The sequence below is a fragment of the Danio aesculapii genome, chromosome 3, assembly GCF_903798145.1.
Source record: "Danio aesculapii chromosome 3, fDanAes4.1, whole genome shotgun sequence".
Lineage (NCBI taxonomy): Eukaryota > Metazoa > Chordata > Actinopteri > Cypriniformes > Danionidae > Danio > Danio aesculapii.
The window spans coordinates 33,209,188-33,218,150 of record NC_079437.1 but is presented as its reverse complement, the minus strand read 5'-3'; the positions used below and the strand labels follow the sequence as shown (position 1 = coordinate 33,218,150).

At 37.3% G+C, this 8,963-nt stretch overlaps 1 long non-coding RNA gene across 1 annotated transcript; it reads right to left on the bottom strand.

Moving 5' to 3' along the window:
- Positions 1-620: 620 nt before the first annotated feature.
- Positions 621-8,552, bottom strand: LOC130221343 (uncharacterized). Its single transcript, XR_008836278.1, has 3 exons — positions 8,285-8,552; positions 800-910; positions 621-714 (listed from the first exon to the last, which is right to left on the bottom strand). It is a non-coding gene; the product is annotated as an uncharacterized LOC130221343 (long non-coding RNA).
- Between the last annotated feature and the right edge of the window lie 411 nt (positions 8,553-8,963).

Genomic DNA, 8,963 nt, shown 5'->3' with positions numbered 1-8,963 from the left:
CTTAAGAATTTGAAATGTTGCAATACAAATTTTCTTTTTAAGGTCTACTAAGTAATAATGTCATGGTGCTTGCATGTAAAAAATGGTGGGGCTTTACTTTGACTCCGATCTCTCAGAGGAATTTCAGAATGTCAAAATTAGATCTATTCGAAAGCAACTAGGTATTTGGGGCATCGGTTTCTTCCCCTTTTTTCTTCCACCTGCAGAAGTGAAACTGCATTAATGTTGATGACGGTTCTTAGAAGTGTTCAAATTTAAGATTGTAGCCTGCAACAACCCAGCACATTTGGACGTCCGATTACCGTTGAAAAGACAACCCTCTGTCATGTCCCATCATGGTTGAAAAGTAGTACCAAAATGAAAATCCAACCGACGTCTTTTACGTCATTACGTCATTCATGGCTTACACTGAAATTGCAATTTAAATGAATATTTCTAGTCTGGCTGACAGCCTCAATCTGTACAAACATTTTAAAATCATCTGAACATTAAAACAGGCATGTCTATAAGGAGATATACAATGAGGAATAACAGATGAAATCTATAGTTTACATAATATCAAAGACTGGGTTAATTGTTGGGGTAGTATAATATATTTTCCGGTAATAATATGCAGAAATAAACACAAACAATGTAAGATAAATATATACCTGTTCATAACATTTTTACTCAGGCTTAAACAGAACATCCATCAACTCTGGACAGTTGCTGAACCTAAATGTGACACCAAAAAAAATCACAGTCAGAGCAATACTTCTAGACAGACAGAGATACACATTTTGTCACATTTCAAACTTACGCTGACCCAATTCTTCTCTTTAGCTTTGATGGACACTTCACAGGAGCTCGCTCTCAGAATCCAGTCTCTTGACAGAACATGTAGACATGCTGGAGTCCACATTGGCAATTACTGTAACAGAGCAATAGCTAACATCAGGCTTATGATGATGTTAACATTTCTAGTTGCAAATATTTACTAAAGCTTTTATCAGGATATGCAGTAATAATATCACAATATTCACCACAGGTATAAAAACTACTTTGTGTATTGATGTATTCTATAGACGTTTAAAAATCTAATCACAAATGGATTATAAAATACAGCTTTTAAAGGTCTAATTATTATTCTAACTAAAGAGTTATTCTCTTAAAGAGCACCTATGGTAAAAAAATCTACTTTTCAAGCTGTTTGGACAGACATGTGTGTAGGTATAGTGTATAGAGCGTCATATTGGGGTGATATAAACACACCCAAAGATTTTTTTTTTTTTTTTCAATTTAACAACATAAAAACGGTGGACCAATTGGATCGGTTTTCAGAGCGACCGCAACTTGACGTAGGAGTGCGTTCCTCCCGCCCACCAATATTGATTGACAGGCGCGTCATCATATTCTCAGTTTGCTGATTCACGTCCGCCATTTTCAGCGTGAGTCAAAGCGATATTACTGAGGCAACATCCTTGCTCTATTTTTAGATGCAAGGCTCATTGGGCTCAACACAAGATCAATATTCTCCACATTATCGCTCTAATCGGAATTATTATTTGTATCTTTAGGTAGGTTTGCAAACATGTGTACTTTTCATTGCGTCCACCTTATACTTCAGCCATTTGCATTTCTCACGATCACAGAAGCTCCCTGTGTTCTTAACTAGGTGCAGCTGGAAAAGTACAAGCGTGTTGCCTCATGTGCGCATCTCTCCACTGGAAATAAAATAACAAACTTGCCTGCAGGTCGCACACCAGAAGCGCCGCGCCATGCATTTTCGAATTCTAAAAATAGGTTTCTATCAGTGTACACACAACGCCGTTTGCGACGATTCGGGACCCTTCATGTTTCTGCCGCGTCAAGGTAAGTACGTAAGAATATTTAAGTAACTTTACAATTGTCATTGCTTGAGCGTCAAATACTTATTTTAATTCAATATAACACTTTAGTTTTGGGGGTAGAACTGCATTTAAATATAAACGAATCAACTTAGTGCCTATGGATTTCAGATTGTAAAGTAACTGGTTGTTAAAATATTATAAATACTTTTTAAATCTTAGTTACAACTTGCATTTGCTGATTTACTCACCCCCTGTTAGAGTACATTTTCAACTGTCCTTTTTCTAGAACAAATATAGATTTTTGTTGAAAACATTACATGAAATATTTTAAACCTTCAGACTGTAGCTTCATAAAACTGCAGTTTAAAAAAATATATATATATATATATTGGATGAGAAAGAGATGAGTAAATTATCAGTAAATGTTCTTTTTGGGAGTTAATGTTTTAAAGGTTCAAATTTCAATTAAGGTTTCTTATGCTCAAACTGTCATATTTCCATGCATGTAGCATTATAGTACATTTATTTTTACTTATTTTTTCTATGTGTAATATTTTTGCTGTATATACATATTTCTAACTTTGTCATTGCCAGCCAACCTGCATATAAGATGATGGAGACTGACCCAGACTGAGCACCATCTCTACATTTGGGCCACACAGATACTACACAGACAGACACTGCACACTCTGCAAGACAAACTAAGAGGAGGGAAAGAAAACCAACTCTGCAGTCAGCTGAAGATGTGGATGAACAACATGCAGAGGAGGAGACACGTGAGGTTGAAGATAGACACTGATGAGAAGACACTCAACACTAAGGAGGTAGCCGAGACAAACTGAGTGTGAATTGTGTATGGACAGATGTGTAGAAGTAAACCGCCTGTTGGAGGAGAACTGACAGCTACTGTGTGAACTTGAAGAATACAGGATGTCTGATGGATTTTGTGACAAGAATGATGCTCAAGTACCAAACAGTAAAAAAACACAATCTTAATAACAAGCACTGACCCATCAACATGATACTGCCTTGTGAAGGTGAAGATGTCACATTACAGCATAGGATTGTAACTGTCTGTTGTGCACAAACAAACCAATGTCCAACTGTGTAGAAGAGCTGTAGTTGTCAATAAGAGTTAAAAGCCCAGGTGTATAAATGCATTCTGTGCTTAATTGATGCATTCTTTGCAAATTCCTGCACATGTTTGTAACTTTGTGTTTTTCACTGTGTATGAGTGTGTTTAGCTGATGTTTCATCCTGTCTCATGTAAACAATATGATGCATTCCTCCAGAAATGACTTTTCCCTCAGTGCCTGAATAAAAATATCATGTGTATGAATGTAAATAAATGGAGGATGACTTAAAATTTGTTCTTAACTCTTTATTGTTCTTCACAATAACAAAACTGGTACATCAAACACAAGGTAAGCAGTTATTACTTGAACTAAATTATCCTTTAGAGAACTGAGACGAGTGCTTTTGCTCAAAGTTAAACATTAGATCAATCAGTAGTTTAAACTGAATATATATTTCACTCACAAATTTAATGTGCCTTACTATTTACTTGCCATCAAGTGGTTCTAAACCTTTAGGAGGTTATTTTTTTCTCTTTACACTAATAAAGATATGACGAAGGCTGAAAATCTGTAACCACTGACTCCATTGTAGGAAAACCAACAAATACAATGGAAGTCAATGGTTACAGGTTTTCAGCTTTCATCATAATATCTGTATTTGTGTTCAACATATCTTAATATTTGGGTGTATTATTTTTATTTAATGTTTTTTTTGTTGTTCTCTATGAACTCAATGTATTTGACTAAATAAAATCATAATAGTATTTGCATGTTTTGTTCTGTTGCTTTTATTACATTTATTGTTCATATTTGTAAAATATTTTGGATTCAAACATCTTTCCAATAGTTTGTTAATGTAAATATTGTTGTAACTAATGAAATAAAACGAAAAACTGCAATACATAATTAGAAATACTTACTGTGGTTTAATGGTGTTTAAACTAAAACAACGTATATTAAGACAATGATGATATACAGTTTGACATGTCAGCAATGGGTGGGCGGCAGCGCACTCCGGTGGTTTGCAGTAAATTCAAACGGATCTATATCCTGAATGTAAGACAGTTTATCAAAATGACGATCCCTGGCATCTTTGTTTAGTTTATTACTCTTGTGTACTCTCGATTTTCTTGTACTTCTCCAGTTTTACCTTTTTTGGGGCGACATGTATCTCTCTTGCGTTACACTCTATGGCAAGGGTGTCCAAACTTTTTGCACAGGGGGCCGGATTTGATGTTGTAAAATGTGGGGGGGCCGACCTTGCTGACGTTCATTACATAAAGCAACAATATATTTAAACACAGTTTAGCAAGCCATCCTGTGTTTTACATTTTCTTTTTATTTTCATTTTAACAATCAAACATGTATTTTGGTTCATTTGAACATGAATTATATTATCATGGGAGTTCAATGTTCACAGAATTTTTGAATAACAGAAACGATTATCCACAAGTGCAGGACTAATTTGATATATGACATATCATCAAATATAAATGTTGATTGAACGGTTTATTCTGGACTGAAAACTGACAACTTGTCTGAATTTGTGACTGAACAAAACAAAATTAAGTCAGAGTTATTTAAATGACAAATGACTTGCCTGCATTAATGTGACGGGTGATACTGAGATCTGTACTGCAGCACAACTGCCAGGTCTGGCTCAAAGGCAGAGGTATTGATGCGCAAGATGTCTCGCAGGTGAGAGTCTGTGAGCCGTGTCCTCACACGACTCTTATTTAAGTTCATAACCGAGAATGTCTTCTCACACAAATACATCGACCCAAACAAGCTCAGCATTTTCTTAGCAAACTCTCGAATCTCTTGAAACCTGCCTTTATCCAGCTGTCGGTAAAAGTTGGCGAGAGAAAGTTGCTGGTGCCGACTGTGGCTCTCGGCGTCACACTGCAGCTCAATGAGCTCCAGCTGTAAATGGTCTGGAACATTATCTGTGTCCACGGAGAAAGGTGAGGAAAAGAGAGCGATATCCTTCTCAATAGCTGCAAAATCCCGAAAGCGTCGTGTGAACTCTTCAGCCAAAGATTTAATATCTGATGCGTACCTCTTCGTTTGCGCATTGACATTGCTCTCTGGGAATCTGGCCATGATTTCTTGCAGCGCTGAAAAATGTGCAGTATTGGGATGGGTCTGCGACAGGTGTCTTTCAAACAGTTTGAGCTTGGTTCCAAAGGCTTTGATGTGTGAATATAGTTGGCTTATGACTACGTCTGGTCCCTGGTGTTAAGGACATTAAGGTGCTTTGTGATATCAACTAGAAAGCCCAAATCAGCTAGCCACATGGGGTCACTTAGTTCTTGCATAGGTTGTCCCTTTTCAGCCAAAAACTCACTGATTTGCTGCCTAAGAGAGTAGAAGCGCGACTGAGCCATCGCACGTCAGTGAAATAGACAACATCTCCATATTCTGCATGAATCTTGCTTAAAAACTGTTGAAACTGGCGGTGGAATAGCGCTCTGGAGCGGATATAGTTAATAGCCTTTATCACCGGTTTCATAACATGTTCGTATTGGAGATGTTTGGCACACAGAACTTGCTGATGAATGATGCAATGGAGTTTTACAGCTTGACCCCCTTCTTCACTTACTTTGTTGCATATTAGTGTTGCTAATCCACTTCGTTCGCCAGCCATGGATGGTGCGCCATCCGTAATAATCCCAGAAATTTTCTTCCACGGGAGTTTCATGTCATCCACGGCAGAGCAAACAGAAGAGAATAAGTCTGTTCCTTTCGTTTGGGCTTTCAGGCTCTGGAGGTCAAGTAGTTCTTCAGTAACGTTCATTTCATTGTCCACTCCTCTCAAAAAAATAAGCAACTGTGAAGTGTCCGAGGCATCTGTGCTTTCGTCGCAAGCTAGCGAAAAAAATTCAAACTCCTTTCCTCTGACTCCCAATTGTCTTTTCATGTCTGACGACACTTCTTCAATCCTGCGTGCCACGGTGTTACTTGCCAGGCAGACTTTGGCAAACTCTTGCTGCTTCTCAGGACATATTTTCTTCACCATAGTCACCACGCAGCCTTTGATAAATTCACCCTCAGTGAAAGGTTTGCAATGCTTCGCGATCAGTGTTGCTATCTCGTAACTAGCCTTTGTGGCATTCTCATTTGACTCTCGGGCTCTTGAAAAATACTGCTGCTGTGAGATTAAACTAGCTTCAAGTTGTGTCAATTTCTTGCTGCGTTCCTCCCCTGTCAAATTATCATACATGTCAGCGTGTTTCGTTTGGTAATGTCGCTTGATGTTGAACTCTTTAAAAACAGCCACTGTCTCTTTGTAAATGAGACAGACACAGTTGTTACGTATTTCTGTGAAGAAATAGTCCAATTTCCACCCATCTTTGAAGCGTCGACCCTCGCAGTCAACTTTTCTTTTCTTATTTATTGTCGCCATTTTAGAAAATTGGGGGTAAAAGGTTACACGGGGTGATGTCGCATAGAGTGCTCCTGCCTCTAGTGGGTAAATTAGGAACAGTATTTAGGAACAGCACTTATTAAGTATATGTGCTGGCCAGAAGTTATTAATTCTATTACAGAGGCGGCGGGCCAGATTAAGTTTGACCACGGGCCGCATTTGGCCCCCGGGCCGGACTTTGGACATGCCTGGTCTATGGTCTTCTTCTTCTGGTGTTTTATAGCGATTTGGCAAGCCAACGAATAGGTGCATTACCGCCACCTACTGATCTGGAGTGTGGATTGAGCATAATTGAGGTAAAGAGAAAACACTTATATATAAATTTAATAACTATATAATAATAATAATAATAAATAATAATAACAAAATAAACAAAAAAATAAATAAAAACTAAATTCTATGCATTATTCCTATATTTCCCAAATATTTCATTAACATTTCTTGAATTCTTGATTGTCTAAGCCCATTTCCTAGCAAGACTTTCAAAGAAATTACCTCACCTTCCAGCTGCCCTAATTCTTGTATAAACTCAAACCTCTCTTTTTCATACGCAGGACATTCTAAAATTATATGATTAACTGTTTCCAACTCTCCGCAATTATCACACTTCCCTGATTCATGCTTTCCTATTTTATTCAGGCTGTAATTTAATGATGTATGAGCAATCCTTAATCTTGTAATGATGACATCTTTCTTTCTATATCCGTGCCTTTTCCTCTCATTTCCAACAAATTCCTGAATGTCTTCCTTTAGTTTCCGTGTTCCACACCTGTTGCCATTTCTTATATATCTCAACTGCAATCATTCTTTTAATTTCTGTTTTACTTAAGGCTAATTTAATTTCTATTTGCAAATTATTTAAAGCGTTTTTTGCTAGCAAATCAGCTTCCTCATTCCCATCTACACCTACATGTGCCGGTACCCAGAGAAATGAAACCATTATTCTTAACTTCCTAATTCTAAATAAACTTTGTAAAATTTCAAATACTAAATCTTGTCTGGCTTCAGATTTGGCACTTTGAAAGCTATTAAGTGCAGCCATTAAGTCTGTACAAATTACTGCTTGTTCTGGTTGAACTTCTTCAATCCATTGTAGTGCTATAAGAATAGGTAACAATTCAGAAGTAAACACTGACACGTGATCTGATAATCTCTTTGCATTTTTTAAGTTAAATTGTGGAATATATACAGCAGCAGCAGTTCTTCCACCCTTTGGCTTCTTAGACCCGTCTGTAAAAAACTGTAATATAGAAAAATAATGTTGTTGCATATATTCTTGAACTATTAAATTAGTTGGAATAATTATCTCCTTGTTTTGAATTATTTCGTGAATTTGCAGATCTACTAATGGCATAGGAAACAACCATGGGGGAATTGTTGGTATAACACCAGAGGGAGCAACTTCCAGATCTTTCCATTCTAAACTGTTTATTTCCTTTCTTATTACCCAACCAAAACTAGTCACTTCTTTGTATTCATACTCCCAGCAATCTTTTAAAAGACGTTTAACTGGATGGTTTTCCAGATGTCCTTTTATTCCTATCCAATATCTCATTCTCAGCTGTGACATTCGATGTTCTAATGGCATCTCTCCCATTTCAACTTGTAATGATGCAACTGGAGATGATCTAAAAGCACCACAACATATTTTCAGAGCTTGATTTTGTATGACCTCTATCTTTTTAAGCAATGTTTTATTAGTAGAACTATAAACCATACACCCATAATCAATATTTGACCTTATCACAGCATTATAAATTCTTTTTATTGCTATACTTCTGGCTCCCCACTCAACTCCATCACAATCTTAAATCCATATGCACAAAGTTGATTTGTTAATATTTAAATGCAGTTCTACCCACAATACTAAAGTTTTACACTAAACTAAAATAAGCATTTGAAGCTAAAGCAATGCCAATTGTAAAGTTACTTAAATATTCCTACGTACTTACCTTTGTGAAAATGTCGAGAGCATAAATGGAGATATGCCAGCAAAAGATATATTTTGCGCCTCAATGCTGCAGGCCAGGGCACCCCATGCACTGCTACAGTCTGTCAATATCCTTTCTTCTGAGTGGGAAATTTAATATATCTGTCGTCGTGATAATTTGTTTACCTTTTCGATCGCGTGATTTGCTATTAACTTACAGCCCTTAACACAACAAGAACGTAACACTGTATTTACTCTGCGAAAGACGCTAAACCCAGGCAACAGCTCACGTTAACTCGGATACAACACAAATGGCGGCTATGTCCCACAATGCAATTCGGTGTTTACGAGGGTGACGTCACCTGACAAAGACCGATTGGGTATATATTAAACTACATGTACATAAAACTGTAAATACAGTCAACTCTAATAGAATATAGACAGGTACAAATGCATACAGACGTATATTAATGTATTTTAAAACGTGTTGTGCATTTGTGCCGTTCAGTCGCGACCACTTTTGGCCGGTGAGAACGTTGCATTCAGACCATCAGTACACCATTGGTGCAGTCGCGGTGCGACCCCTTTTGGCCGGGGAGAGCACGTCGTCGTCCGACCAATGTTTGCTGGGCTCCTACATATTACATATAGCAAAAAAAATAAAAAAAAATAATCTGTAATAAATATGACTAGTGCATGTC